The sequence below is a fragment of the Bidens hawaiensis genome, unplaced genomic scaffold (genome assembly GCF_021521415.1).
Source record: "Bidens hawaiensis isolate Kalapana, Puna unplaced genomic scaffold, B.hawaiensis_p1.1 tig00030261_1, whole genome shotgun sequence".
NCBI lineage: Eukaryota > Viridiplantae > Streptophyta > Magnoliopsida > Asterales > Asteraceae > Bidens > Bidens hawaiensis.
In genome coordinates, this window is record NW_027495044.1 from 88,517 (window position 1) to 105,164 (window position 16,648).

Sequence of the window (16,648 nt, forward strand, 5' to 3'; positions counted from 1 at the left end):
TCGATTTAAAAGTCAACTGTATATTTCCAGTTTTTAAAAATAATTTATTTCTATTTGTTTCACTTCTTTACCTCACCACGTGAAACTAATTTATAGACCCAAATATTTCGAGATCATAACTAAACATATAAGCATTATTGATGGTCAGTTATGTCAATAATTCCTTTGCAAAAGTAGCTACCAACGGGATTCCATTGATGAAAGAAGGGGCGGGGCTTACATTGTCAAGAACGGTGTGACTGGAAAAGTTTTGAGCGACTCCATAACAATTATTAAAGTGATCGACACCATAGCAAAAGGTTACCGCTGCTGCTCTAGTGGAATAGCGCCCTTTGGGTTCCCTTCAAAAGGGTCACGAGTTCGATTTGAGTAACGCCTATTTTTTTTTATTAATATTGCTATTTTAATTTTCTTTTAAAAACAAACGTGCTCACTCCCAATTTAGGGTTTGCAAAACAGTAGATGCGGCGACGGTGGGATCAAGAATCGAGGCTAAAATGATCCATTAGGGTGTTGTGGCAACGACTTCTGGAACTTCTTTCAAACACGATATATCGAACAATCATACTTGAGGTAATAAACTTTCTATTTTTTCAATCGAATCTTTTAATTGGATAGGTTAACGAATTGTGTTATGTGTACCTTTGAATATGAATTTTCTTAACTCGTCTATTGTAATATATTTTTATGTGTTTGAATTTACTCGCATAGAAAAAGTAATTAAAGCGCGTAAGTACATCATAATGTTTGACCCTAATCAGAAACGTGTCATTTTGTTGAAAGCAGGTAGGAAACTATAAAAGTTATGCACATGTAGGTGAGAAAAAAAATGTATCATATAGTTGCTATACTAACGATCTTTGATTTGATATAAAGCATTCAGTTAAATAATATATGTTAGGTACCAAAAACACTAAAACAGAATAAACCATCAAATAGTTACATCATATAACGCGTTGAGCTGATTAGTCTATTCGACCTAGTACACGTAGATATTCTCTCTCTCTCTATTTGTTGTAAGTTGATTTTACAGAAGGATAACATGTTCGGGTTTTGTGTTACATATATTTTGGCTCCTTTGGGTAGTAAAATAACAATGTTTACACTAGGAAAGGTATCAGTGTATAGAAATCGGTATCGAGTCGGTAAAATAACAAAGTTTTGAGTTTCGGTTGAACTGATAAAGTGCTAAGGACGAATATCATTAGTCAGACTTAGGATATTTAAATAAAGAATAATATTTGTTTTATTACGATGTAATGTTAGTTGTCTAATTATTGAATTATTGTACTTGCGAATTTTATGAAATAAAATAATTCTATTGTCACTATTCATAGTGTTACGAGTTTATGTGTGATCTATACGTTACACCCGGACGTATTGTGCTTAAAGCGGGGTGTTACATAACGCTTAGGTTTTACCAACGGTGTCTAACTGTCTATACCTTAACGAGCTTAATCGATAATGTCCGAATTCACGTCAACTCACCATCATAACGCTCGGGTTTTACAACACCCTGGTTTAAGGTTTTATCAGTTGCCCTGACGCAATGTGCCGGGTAAACACTAGTTTGAAATAAAATGAAATGTAGAAAATTCTGTATGGTTTGTAGACCGTAGTCATTACATGCACGGAATCCTCATATATGTTACACATGTATGCAGTATGGTTATTCCAAATCCTATCACACCCTTCTCCTTTTTGATACGTATTGTTTCTAAATCAATGCAGATGGCTTTTGTAGCCTCTATGAATGGACCGAATACTTGATGCCAAATAAGAACATGATTTAATCATTGTATACAACGTACCATATAGATGAAAATATGTTGAAAAAATAGTTTTTAACTAACATGTAGGTGCATGTAAATTCTAAGTGTAACTTATATAATTATTAGGTGATGAGTTTGCGTTCTGCTTGACGAGAGCTTCGAAATAAGCTAAGTGTTTGAACTGATTAAAGTTGAGAAGTATGCAATATCGATGTTTAAAGTGGTGTGTTTTCAGTGAAAGCGTTTTGAGAAATTGGGTGAGAATGTGTTTATCCGTTGAGGATGAATCACTTTGAATTTTATTGAATTGATTTACATGTAACCAATATGTTTTAGACATATATTTAGACATATGAATCATTTTCCGTTTGGCATCATGTTTTCTTGTCTTCTATGTAATTCGGTTAATTTTGCATTTCATATAGATGCGTGTTTCTACATAGGATTTACCTGACTTTTGGTGTTTGCATTTCATCTAGATGCATGTTAGACACGTGTCAATGTATTTATTTATACCTCTTCACTAACATGATCACAAGTAATTCCAATCTCACACATCTAACAATATTTTTCTTGATCACAAAAAGTTGGTTCTATCAATTAAATGGCCAAAGTGTCTCTTTAAGCCGGTGACTAGGTTTTGACAATCTTATTTTTCATTTTCTCTATTAGTATATTCTTATTGCTTTTGACAATCTTATTTTTCTATCAAATAATCCTATTGCCGTATTGCCTCCACCATCGTAACTTTGCCATCAGAAACTCGCGTGATCCCATCATTATCTTGTCAACCAAAAGTTTAAGATAAACTATGTTTTATGCTTCTCATGTTATAGAAAAATTCACCTGACCCCATCAATTTCTCATTTATCAAAAAGTTCAAATAAACTATAGCTTAACATGTTATAGAAAAATTCACCTGGCATTGGGCTACCACCCCCCCCCCCCCCTTGGGGGAGGATAGATTTGTTGCTAGGTAAGAGTTTGAAAATAATATTATTTTATTATTATATGTGTGTAGTGTGTGTGTGTGTGATGTGGTGAGGCAACTGTGAAGTACAAACCACTATATCTTAAAATGAAAGTCGTCTCCCTGCAAACATGTTGAAAATCTCCTCATATGTAGCTTTCCACTACACTTAATCTAAGGAGTCATAGACTTTATCTATTTCTTAAACATATGATTTTCAAAATGTTAGGCTATGCATTATACTTCACGCTTTACGGCTACCATTCACCACCTCGGCTTCTCCTTCAACCTTCAACCTATGTTATACTTCACATTTTACTACTATTCGCCACCTCAACATCTCCTCTATCCTTCAACCTATGTTACCTATACCGTACCCCCTTGCGTTAATGAAATCCGTATAATAATAATAATGATACTATACTATATTTGGAATCGCTTCACACTCACTCAAAAGACATGTATAATATCGGTTACCTCGTTAAATTGGGATAAGAATGCTGAATGCATCTATCTATGAGATTAACAATCTTAATATCGAGTATTGATTATGATTATGAATTTATTATGATAAGATAAAACAACTAGCCAAGAAGGGAAACTTGTCTTAATCATGACGTAATCATTCTGTTTTGTTCTTCAAGAACTCCACTCCATCACAATCACACATAAACCTATACATACACACACACCTTCTTCAATCTCTTAATAACCACATAACATGAAGCGCTTAAATCTTCAATCCAACTCAAATCCTTAGCCTTCATTTTCATAGCTTCAGCTTTCTTCTACTTCGGTAAACAATTCTCCGACGACAATTACCAGCAATCCACCTTCTCTAATCCCAATTCCAATTCCAACACCAAAACCCTAACCATCTCAATTTCCCCAAATCTCAACAAAACCTTCAACATTACTTCATTAATCAACACCACCAATCAACAGCATAATCACACATCAGTTCCGACTACTCAGTCTCCACCGCCGCCGTTACCTCCGCCGCCGGCGGTGTTGCGACTAGGTTTAGTGGATGAGAACGGCGTGATGAGGAATGATTTTGAGGTCGGTGAGTTTGATTCTGATGCGGTGGAGAGTTGGAATAATGAGACGGAAGTGGAGGATGTGAAGGATGATACAGTTAGGGTTAGGGTTTCGAAGTTTGAAAAGTGTCCGGCGAGTATGAGAGAGTATATTCCGTGTATGGATAATGCTGAAGGTATTAAGCGATTGAAATCGACGGCCAAAGGAGAGAATTTCGAACGGCATTGCCCCGTAAAAGGATTGAATTGTTTGGTTCCGGCACCCAAGGGTTACAAAGCTCCGATCCCATGGCCACGGAGTCGGGACGAGGTGATTTTATCAGTTCGAGCTCGGGTCATTTATTATCTATTAATTAATTTTTATGCGTGGTTAATTAAATTTATATATTTTGAGAAAAAACAAAGTAGCCTAGCTCAGCTCGAGCTCGGTTATGTAGTGTGAAACTAATACATAGAAGTTCAAAAGAGTTAAACCTAAAATTACACAAGGCTTGAGCTTGGGCTCGATAAGGCTTGGCTCGTTTCGAGCTTTTTGTTGATCTGATCTCGAGTAGCTTTGCTCGTTTGCACCCCTAATTTAGCCCTGATTTTGTGATAATATTGTGGTTTGGGCTTAACACAGGTGTGGTATAACAATGCCACATGCTCAATTAGCTGAATATAAAGGTGGTCAAAATTGGATTACTGTATATAAGGATAAGTTCAGGTTTCCTGGAGGTGGCACACAGTTCATACATGGTGCAGATGAGTACATAGATCAAATTTCAAAGGTCAGTTTCTATAATATCTATAATTTTACTTTAGTTTCTAAACATTTTGTTTACAGTTTTGATTTTTGAAGAAACATGAAATGAATCTGACCTGATCCATGACGATGTTCCCCGGTCTTCGAGATGAACGAACCACGACTCGATTTTCTTCTCCGGTAGCTTGAGATCTGCAATGGCTTTTGGGGGTGTGGAGGTGACTGCTAAGAAATCTCGAGGATCTCTTGTTTACAGACACAAAAATGGTTATGGTGATGGCTCTTATTGAGAACAACAACCCTTAATAAGGAGGTCCTTATATAGGGAGCCTCATGGCCACCATCATGGTACCCTAATGGGCCTTGCCCAGTTAGGGTTACCTCCACAAAACCCCCTCAGCCCAATAATATTGTATTAGTCCATATAATAAAATAAGCCGGACATAATAAATTAAGGTCGTAAGCCGGGTTTAGTACCATACCCCTACAAGCCCCCCAAGTCCAGTGTTACTCCTAGGCGTGCAAGCGTTTAGGTGGAGCGCTGGACTTCATAAGGTGTGTTAGGATATGAGGCGGTTTTTTCCCCTTTCTTCGGCCTTGTCTTTATTGTCTTTGAGTTTTGAGAGGTTTTCTCCATGATGGTGACATGTTGTGATCCTTATGATAATAATGGTGCACTGGCATGAATAAGATATAGCACGCATCATAACGATAGTGGCGCGGGGCCTGATAAAAGATAGAGTGCGCATCTCGATAATAATGTAATGCAACTTGCGCGCGAGGCAGCTTACGAGCTATAAAAATAATGAAGCTTGCGCGAGTTGCGGCTTATGAGCTATAATATGATGATAATGACTGGCCCACAAGGGCCTCTTCTACGCAGGATGACTATCCCAACTTGTTTTCAAAATAATAATGGAGGCACAAACGGCCAGATAATAATAATAATGTCATAGGTGCTTGTGCGACTCGTAGCCGAACCTGCAAAAACATATCAACTAAAAGTGGATGTATTACAAGGTTCCCATCCTCGGGCAAATTATAAGGTGTGCCCAACCTACGTTGGCGCGTGGCCGTTTGGGATATTATTAGGCTCCTGACCTTTATGTTTGGCGCGTGGCCATGTGGGATATTATTAGGCTCCCGACCTTTATGTTTGGCGCGTGGCCATGTGGGATATTATTAGGCTCCCGACCCTTATGTTTGGCGCGTGGCCGTTTGGGATATTATAGGCTCCCGACCTTTATGTTTGGCGCGTGGCCGTTTGGGATATTATTAGGCTCCCGACCTTTATGTTTGGCGCGTGGCCATGTGGGATATTATTAGGCTCCCGGCCTTTATATTCGGATGTCTTCCATCCTTAGGCGAATTATGAGGTGTGCCCAACCTAATATTCGACGCATAGCCGAGCGGGTTTATTAGGATTCCCAACCTTTAAGTTTGGCGGGTAGCCATATATTTTGCATTAATATAAGCACTTTTTGTGCCATTTCATGCAAATCCTATATACTCATACATCAAGAAAACACCTTCATTCATCATACGAAAGACATCCAGATCGCTTCTTCAGTCCCCGATGATGGTGGTAGAGTGAATTTCATCCATGCGGAAGCTTGACGAGCCCCGGTAGTAACCCGCAAAAGTTGTTTACGGATGCGGAATGGCGCGAATCAACCCGCTATGGAACTCTCTCGTGATCTGCGGGAGCCAGAAATGACCCGCGATACATCCATGATGGCTGAAGTTAACTTGTGGGAGTGCGCATGCGGCTCTTTATGGTTGCTAGTTGATTCTCGTGAGTGCCCAGATGACACGCCGTTAGTGTTTCATGGTGGCACTGTGTCGGGGCTGGAATATCTGAGCGCTTATGTCACCCGCGGGAGCGGCTGTCACGTCTTGCAGTCCGCGTATATGACCTGCCACGGACGGCTTTTAGCACGTCTACTCACATGTGACTGGTGGTGGAGTTGGTCTACTAGAGGGAGTATGGATCACGCATAATGCCTGCGGGAGGCGGAATCGACCCGCCCTAGTTTTACTCGGAGCTTTCATGTGGTCTGCGGAAGCCATAGTGGTGGAATTCATTCACCGGAAGTTTTGCACGTAGCCCGCAGGAGCCCGAGGCGATCCACCAGATGCTTTTGATTACCGTGATTGTTGGTGAATATTGTGTTGATCTATCAGAGCTTGCATGCGAAACGAGAGGGTCCCGCCATGAGTGATTAACACGCCATCAATAACTTAACCTGCCGGAGTCCGAGGTTAACTTCTCTTCCCGCAGGTGTTGATGGCATTGCCAACCCGCAGGTGTTGATACGCGGATCGCGGCTATGATCCGTGGGTGGCGTTGCCAACCCGCAGGTGTTGATACCCGGATTGCGGTTATAAACGGGTTTTTCCTTCGCACGTGTATAAACTTTCTTGGACATTTTATACTTTGTAAAATTTGCTTTTTATCAAGCGCGGTGCAGACAAGCGGACTCCGTGGATCTAACAAGTTAGAGGCGCGGCTCCTCGGCGGAGGTGGTGGGTGATCCTTAACGGTGTACATGCATGGAAGCGGAGACTTGATCTCCGATGGCGCGTATGCATGGCAGCGGAGTGGTGATCCGCGGGCGCACGTGCATAGCAGCTGAAAGTTGAGCGTGCATGCATGGCGGAGAGTTGAGTGCGCATGCATGGCGAAGAGTTGAGCGCTCATGCATGGCGGAAAGTTGCGCACAAGCATGGTAGAGGGTTGCGTGCACATGCATGGCGTTGGAGTCTTCTACGTAAAACCAAAAGCATGGAGTCGTCTTTCGAACTCACATGGTGGTTTCCGCGGGCGTGCATGCATGGCTGCAGAGTGAGGATCCGCGGACGCGCGTGCATGGCGGCTGAATGGTGACCCGCTGGCGAGCATGCATGGTGGCAGTCTTGATCCCGGCGGTGCGTACGTACGGTGGCGGAATGGTGATCCAAGGTCGCATATGCATAGCGGCAGAAAGTTGAGCGCACATGCATGTCGGGAGTTGAGCGCGCATGCATGGCGAAGGGTTGCGTGCGCATGCATGGCGTTGGAATCTTTCATAGGTGGTGGAATGTTGATCCGCGGCTGCATGCATGCATGGCGGGGTAGTGCATTATCCGCGGCCCTCGCATGCATGATGGTGGAATGCTCATCCGCGGGGACGCATGCATGCATCGTGGCGAAGTCTTCCACAGGTGGTGGAGTGTTGATCCGCGGCTGCACGCATGCACGGTGGCGAGGTGTTCATGTTGCTACGCGGATCACGGTTTCGACCCGCAGGTGGCATTGGCAACCCACAGGTGTTGATACACGGGTCACGGTTATGACCCGCGGGTGGCATTTCCAGCCCGCAGGTGTTGATACGCGGATCGCGGTTATGACCCGCGGGTGGCATTGCCAGCCCGCAGGTGTTGATACGCAGATCGCGGTTATGACCCGCGGGTGGCATTGCAGGCCCGCAGGCGTTGATAGGCGGATCGCTTTTATGACCCGCGAGTGGCATTGCCAGCCAGCAGGTGCTGATACGTGGCGGCACGTGGCGTGGTGGCGAAGTGTTGACGCGCGGCTGCGCGCATGATGTATGAAGGCGTAGTGCACTATCAGCAGAGGCGCGCAAGCATGTCGGTGGAGTGCAACATGTGCATGGCGCGCATGCGTGGCGGCGGATTGTTCATCTGCGGAAGCGCACGCATGGCGGCGTAGAGTTGATCAGCGGGACACGCATGCATGCACGGTGACGCGATGATCCTTAGCTCGCATGCATGGTGACGTATTGTTGAAACCCATCGGCGCACATGAATGGTGGTCGGGTGCTTACCTGCGGAGCTTGCAGGTGACCCGCCTTGGTCAGAGTTTGTTATGTCGGAGCACGGCGCCCATGAATGGTGTCGTCTTCCAAGCTCATATTGTACTATTTTTGACCCGCATGGGGTCGTCTTCCAACCCGCAAGGGGTTTTGATCCGCGGTACGCATGCATGGCGGCGGAGCGGTTACTCGCGGGCGCGCATGCATTGAGGCGGAGTCTTCTGCGTAAAACCGAAGGCATGGAGTCGTCTTCCGACCCACATGGTGGTTTCCGCGAGCGCGCATGCATAGCGACGGAGTGATGACTCGCGGGCGCGCATGCATCACGGCGGAGCATGGATATTTCCGCGGTGGCGAAGTTTTTCCGAGACTGTTAACTTTAGTTGCTCCGGTGGTGATGGAGGAGCACCGATATGCGTGTGGGTGACCTCCAGCTGTTTGGAATTTATTCTAAGGAACACACATGTGACCCGCGGTAAGTGACCCTTAGCGTTCATAAAGCTTCATTCGCAACGTGGAAGCAAAAAATGACCCGCATGAGATTATAGTTGATCCGCGGGGAGCGATTTTGATCCGCGGTTGATTGAAGTTGACATGCGGGGGCTTGTATTAGATAAAGAACTTGCGGGTGGCGAGTTTCATTCTCCGGGTAGCGTGAATGATTTTGTGGTGACAGTTTCACTCGCAAGAGCGCATATCGCCTGTGTTGGCTGGTGTTAGTCCGCATTTTAATGTATATGACCCAACCGCCATTGACGTTTCTAGTACAACCTCACAAACACATCCAACCATAATCGAACTCAGGTCAGAATAAATCAGAACCGGATCTCGCGTATGTCACTTCGAAAAAAAAAACATAGATCTAAGGGTTTCACCAAAAGGAGTAAAATTGTAGAGAGTGCGCATGGGGCCCGCTATGGCGGGGTAGAATCGCCGGAAGCGCGCATGCGGCCCGCTATGGCGGGGTAGAATCGCCGGAAGCGCGCATGCGGCCCGCTATGGCGGGGTAGAATCGCCGGAAGCGCGCATGCGGCCAGCTATGGCGGAGTAAAATCGCTGGGAGCGCGCATGCAACCCGCTGTGGCGGAGAGTAATCGCCGGGAGCGCGCATGCAACCCGCTGTGGCGGAGAGTAATCGCCGGGAGCGCGCATGCAGAATCTGAAAGTTGACCCCCAAGGCTTTGATTGCGGCTCGCGGGAACTTTGCTCACGGCTCGCGGAAGCTTATCTTGTGGAAGCTGAAGTTGACCCTCAAGGCTTTGATAACGCCTTGCGGAAGCTGTTTATGTTATCCGCGGAAGATGCTCCTATGTACCGCGGATGGGTTATGCGGAGGCCGTAGTGCGGATGGCGAGCACACCGATTTTTCTGTCAATTTTCCAACCCTTAATAGTTTGGTGCTCTAATCAAGGCAAAGCATGTGCATGCCTTTCAATATGACCTCCTGTCACCTTTTCAGATCTTGTTCCCTTGTATGAGACAGTGCCCTCATTACTTTTTATTATTATTTTGTATGACACCATAAAATATATTCATAGATTTAGAGATTTTGAATATCCACATCATGTAGGTTTTATGTAAAAACCAACAGATCTGAAAGGATTTATAGATCTATGAATATGAAATGTGACTATTGCTCAAACGAACCAAGATCTGAAAAAATCATAACTAGATCTGGTATATTTCACTTAGAAACACAGATCTAAGGGTTTTCTCCAAAGTTTGGTGGTATTTCTCCTTGTATATTTCCGGATCTAGAAATATTTTCAGATCTGCGGATTTTTGGACTTCCATAGAACAGATCTGAAAGAAGAAATCGTAGATCTAGAGTATTTGATGAACAGATCGGAGGACCGAGACGAAAAACGAAGTGTGGTTCGTTGCAGTCCCACGGATGGCGCCAATGAAGAAACATGAAATGAATCTGACCTGATCCATGACGATGTTCCCCGGTCTTCGAGATGAACGAACCACGACTCGATTTTCTTCTCCGGTAGCTTAAGATCTGCAATGGCTTTTGGGGGTGTGGAGGTGACTGCTAAGAAATCTCGAGGATCTCTTGTTTACAGACACAAAAATGGTTATGGTGATGGCTCTTATTGAGAACAACAACCCTTAATAAGGAGGTGGAGACCTCCTTATATAGGGAGCCTCATGGCCACCATCATGGTACCCTAATGGGCCTAGCCCAGTTAGGGTTACCTCCACAAAACCCCCTCAGCCCAATAATATTGTATTAGTCCATATAATAAAATAAGCCAGACATAATAAATTAAGGTCGTAAGCCGGGTTTAGTACTATACCCCTACAATTTTTGTTTGTAGATGGTTCCAGAGATTGCATTTGGGCATAAAACTCGTGTTGTGTTGGATGTGGGATGTGGTGTGGCGAGTTTTGGTGCATATTTGAGTTCACGGGATGTGCTCACGTTGTCCGTGGCTCCAAAAGATGTTCATGAAAATCAGATTCAGTTTGCGCTTGAGCGCGGTGTGCCCGCAATGGTGGCGGTTTTTGCAACAAGGCGGTTGCTTTATCCGTCTCAGGCGTTTGATTTGATTCATTGTTCAAGATGTAGAGTTAACTGGACTCGTGATGGTAAGGTTTTATGGTGATTTTAGTTGCTAAGAAGAATACATGGTTATGTTATATCGGTTTGGTTTTATGTTTCTGGTTAACTTAAATCCTTGATCGCATGATAAGATTTTAAAACAAAATACAATCATGTTCAGTCATATGCATTAGTTAGAAATGCCTTTTCAAAAAGCTCTTTGCTCGCACAAAATTTGCTCATCTGTAGCCAAACCGAGCCCAAGCTAAGGTCGGCTCATGCTTGCTCGTTAGTTGGCTTGTCGGTCCGCTTGTTGCCTCACTTGTTAGCTCGTTTACAAGCCTAGTTAAAGGTGGAAATTTTGGCCTATTCACTTATGAATGGGCGATTCAGTTTAAAAATTTTATCTTAAATGGGTCAAAGTCACCCAAGGTGTACTTATTAGTTATTAAACCTTCTAAATCACTTTATTTAAATAGTTTCTCTATTCTTGAAATATTATAATCTTTTAATCATATCAATTGTTACCTACGTTTCAATGTGTAGATGGGATTTTGCTGCTTGAAGCAAACCGACTACTTCGGGCAGGAGGATATTTTGTCTGGGCAGCACAGCCAGTTTACAAGCACGAACCGCACTTAGAACAACAATGGGAAGGTAACGTCATCATTTTTAAGGAATTAATTCTTATATCTTTTATAACAATTTTTAGCTTTATAACTTCATTTTTATTTGTTACGTTCAGAGATGATGAACCTTACAACTCGTCTTTGTTGGAATCGTATCAAAAAAGAGGGATACATTGCAATATGGCAAAAATCCATTGACAACACTTGCTATTTAGGCCGGGATCCAGAAACCCGACCCCCATTGTGCGATCACGAGGATAACCCGGATAATGTTAGGTATATATTATTCAAATTTGAAATTTTCTAGTAAATATTATATTTCAATAAAATGATTATATCAACTAGTTGTCATTATAGGTATGTTGATTTAAAACCATGCATCACTCCACTGCCCGATGACAAATCGGGAGCAAACATTACCACATGGCCCGCAAGATTGCATAATCCACCTGAAAGAATCCAATCCATAACTTTTGATGCGTTTATGTCTCGAAAAGATTTATTTAAAGCGGAATCAAAATACTGGAGAGAAATAATCGATAGCTATGTTCGGTCTTTACATTGGAAAAAATTCAAACTCAGAAATTTGATGGATATGAGAGCTGGATTTGGAGGGTATAATATTATTTTCTTTTGTCACGTTATTAGTTTATCTTTTTTTTTTATGTCATAAGATTAATATTTTTGTTGTGTCAGATTTGCAGCAGCCTTGATTGATAATCAACTAGATTGCTGGGTTATGAATGTTGTCCCTGTTAGCGGTCCAAACACGTTGCCTGTTATTTATGATAGGGGGCTGTTGGGAGTGTTGCATGATTGGTACAAATTTCTTACCATTTTTGCTATAGCAAAAAAAAATAATTGACTTAATTAATCGGATGGTCCATGTGGCTTGCTCATAATGCAAGTTTGGTTCTTAAGTTTGAAACATTACACGTATGGTCCCAACTATATCCGAAGTGTAAAACGGATAGTCCTTGAAATGGATGGCCACTAGTTTTTCCAGTTAAATGTGTGGGAAGTGACCTAAATACCCTCAGGTTGAAAAAGAAAAAAAGGAACAAGTAAAAACAAATGTGTAATTTCACATGCACTTAACTGTAAAAGGTAACACCCATGTATTCCAAGGTACATTTGTGTTACACTATCGAAATAGTTGGGACTATACGTTTAATCTGTCAAACTTAAGGACCACACCTGCAGTATGGAGTATGGACATATCAAATATTCAAAGGGACCATCCGAGTAAATAACTTAAATAGTTATAATATTGTTCCATTGCAATCTACAGGTGTGAGCCATTTGACACTTACCCGAGAACCTATGATCTCTTGCATGCGGCGGGTGTTTTCTCAACCGAGCAAAAAAGGTATTTTTCCTTTTAAAAGATTAGGGCATATTTTGAAGAAAAAAGAAAGTTAATAATAAATTTTATTTTTTAGATGCAATATTTCAAGCATAATGCTTGAGATGAACAGAATTTTAAGACCTGGGGGACGCGTGTACATTCGGGATTCAGTTTCACTGATGAATGAACTTGAAGATATTGGGAACGCAATTGGTTGGCGTGTGGCAGTACGAGATACATCTCAGGGGCCCCATGCGGGTTACAAAATCCTGGTATGTGATAAACGGCTCAAGTAATAATAATCTTGTTTAACAATTCTTGGCAATTTTTTAACCTGTGAAACAAAATTTACCACCCTGCTCCCCCACTCCTAGTTTTATAGTTGTCTAGGTACATACCGTACATGTACATCTTTTAGCGGTTACTATTTGTATGTAAGATTAAATTATGTTTAAGATTTTGAATTTAAAACATTCCAAGTAACTTTATCCTTTCAAATGATGGCTTCGATTTGTTGTTGAGCCGTATCTTGAAGTGCAGAAAACTGTCTGAAATATGTATTGCTTCACACGTATATAAATTTCAGTACGCGAGCTTGGATAAAGACGTGTAAAATAAAAAAAATTATTTGGTTTAATTACTTTATTGCTCTTTTATCCTCGATATTCAATTGAATGATTGAACTTGAACGTGTAGTTGCATCACATGTAAAATTTTTTTAGAAAAAAATACAGAAACATTTAGTTTTCTGATGGTTTTATATACCCTGGCCATTTCACAGAAATAATCATACCTCATGTAATGTTATGTTTCATGCAAATAATCGTACCGTACGCAACTATAACATCGTGTTAACAAGAAAAGGAATTTATATGATAAGCGACTAAGCGAGTATTAGTCGCGTATAATCTCTGTGAAAATACCTGCTACACAGCACCTGCTTCGCGTGAGACTTGTATCTGTAGACAAACAAATGATCCGACTCACTAAGATTTTTAGTTAAACATGTCAACCTAATAACTCGTTTATGACCCGTTTAATTCATTTCTCACAACCTGTCTAACACTTGATTATTGCATGCCACCTGGTTTAACTTGTTTAGATAAATCAGTTAAATGGCGCATGTTCGATTTACATATTTATGTTTGTGCAGGTTGAACGTTTCTACCTCGCAACTGACAACCCATCTAGTCAACACAATTGATACCCCCTAGTAAAACAATCTAGATAATATTCTTTGTAGATTTTCAAGTAAACACAGGTACCATGTATACAAAAACTAGACAACATAGGTACGAAAGGACTTTAAAAATGATTAAACAAAGCAAGCACCACTTCCACATGGCCATTGACTGTTTTGGCAACGCGAGAGTTCTCATTTGTTTAATCAAAAAGTATTTTAAAACCCAATAAAATAATGCTTTTTTGTACCACACATGAATTATAGAAAATAACAAGTTTTATAAGAAAACCATGGTGTAAACATAAAAAAAATCAGTATTTTAATTACATATTAAATTTCAAAGATTTATACATAATTGGATATATGCATAGCTTTACTTTCATTGAATTATAGATCTACATGAAATACGTATAAATAGCGATGAGCTCGGTACCGACCTGTACAGGTACCGAAAATACTGATCCCTAAAATCGCCAAATCTTAGTACCGACCGGTACCAGTACGGTACCGGTATTGAATGTAAAAATTCGGGAAATACTACTGGTACCGGTATTGAATGTAAAAATTCGGGAAATACCGGTACCGTACCGATCCCGAAACTCAAAACTTTGCAACCGATTCGGTACCGATACCAAATACCAAATGCTCATCCCTACATATAAACTATATTATCATTCCATCCCAAATTGTAAATATCCATATATATAATACATTAATAAAACACAGATATGCTAAACAACAAACGCATATAACATGTCTTGTATATATATTCTTAATAAGAATAAAGAAATGTTGAATGTGTTTGTATATTATTGTGTAGAGTTAATATTCTTATGAACTATATCTAGAAAAAGATCATAATTTCTCATTAAAGTCTTTCTTAGCTATCTTAATAATCAAATCATTTAGATTGTATATAATGAACAAGATTACCCGCGAGTTGTCTCAGTTTTATCGCATTTGTACCACGTGTTGTGGTAGACGAGAACTTGGTTGGTTTTAGTGTACTCATTACAACAAAGAAAACCCAAAAGTTGATAATAAAATAAAGTGAAAAGCCACTAAAAACCAAAATAAACAAAAACAAAAGGCTTCAAATCGGCCTCAGGGATACAACGCAAACTGCAGCTCGAGTCTTCCTTATATAAACTTGGTAGACTTACCACCAAACTACCCCCGCTCTCTGTTGTTTGTTAGAGCGTGTTTGGAATTGAGTTTGAAAAATATTTATTGGCTTTTTTCAAAAAGCTTTTTTGAAAAGCTAGGATTTAGGGTTTTGGATGTCACACCCCGACTTAGGGCCTGGGTGTGACGCCCGTTAGTTGGTATCCAGTTTTGAAAATATATCAGAGTTGTGGGTTTGTTTTATCGGAATTCTTTAAAATATAATATTGAATTATAAATTCGGGAGTTGAATACCCATTTTGATATTTCAAATACCTATCATTTCAAAATATAATTTTTTATAATATTTGAATAAAATATCTTAGTCATCAGATCACCTTTAATGACTTGTCTTCAATCTTCTATCAGTCTTTGCCTGTCAGTTCTATTCTTTTATAGTTTTCCTGAAATGTGGGGGAAAAATATGTCAGCACACAGCCGGTGGATGACGCTGACTCAATAATACCAGTGTGTAAACAATAATAATACATTTGTGACAATACTCATTAGGCACCCAACTCAATTGGGTTACAATTACCTAAGCACATGTACAATTAATCATATACACAATATCATTTATCTGATCAGTCCCGTAGACTACCAGAGGCATGTTTAATGATATGCATGGCCTCGGGGAAACTCCGAGTCACCATGTATGTATGGATCCAGACACATGTATACTCTTAATCTGAGTATGCCCGTTTCTTATTATTGTAACACAAAGTTTTAAGGATTCGTAAATCCTATGTAAACAGTTCAGACTCTAAAAGAGTTGTAAAAGTTTAGGGCGTATTCACCTTTTATGATTGTAATCAGTTTCTGACACTAATTCCTGTATATTTGATCAGTTTCTGTTACTGACCCCTGTCTGTAAATCAGTTTCTGTTACTGATTCCTGTTTCTGTTTTCAGCTTTCTGATTGATTGATTGATTGTTATCTATATCTACGATCTAGCTTCAGACCTCGTAGTCTGTTTTGTATAGCTATAACCTTGATAATTTATTTGTTTGTACAAAACATGTGGACCTTTAGTCCCTTTGTTTATTAATTATATATCAAGTTTCTTCTTCAGGAAGAAATATTTATACCCGGTTTCTTATTCAGGAAGAAACATTACTTTGTCTATAACCCGTGTATGAATAGTATATTTCTTAATTATTAAGAAATACTATTTTTAACTATACCCTTTGTATATAAATGATTACGTTTCTTAATCATGAAGAAACTATAATTAGATTATAACCTGTGCTTATGAAAAGCTATATTATACTTAACAGTGATCAAGATTCGGGCTATACCTCCAACTATGGTCTAAGCTATTATAATAATAATAAAATAATAATTTAATCAGAACCCCTACCTTGTACGGGTATTTGGAGTTAAATGCTTATGACTGATCGAGCGGTACTTCTACTCTATATCGCGTATTATCG

The 16,648-nt window shown here is 40.6% G+C and overlaps 1 protein-coding gene and 1 pseudogene across 1 annotated transcript in view; one reads left to right on the forward strand and one right to left on the reverse strand.

Moving 5' to 3' along the window:
- Positions 1–743: 743 nt before the first annotated feature.
- LOC143580163 (putative methyltransferase PMT11) lies at positions 744–13,229 on the forward strand (annotated as a pseudogene).
- Positions 6,029–16,648, reverse strand: part of LOC143580162 (bifunctional dTDP-4-dehydrorhamnose 3,5-epimerase/dTDP-4-dehydrorhamnose reductase) — a 103,877-nt gene continuing 93,257 nt past the window's right edge. Inside the window, exon 3 of the mRNA XM_077063265.1 lies at positions 6,029–6,056. The gene's annotated coding sequence lies outside the window, so the exon portion shown is untranslated. The remainder of the gene's footprint in view (positions 6,057–16,648) is intronic.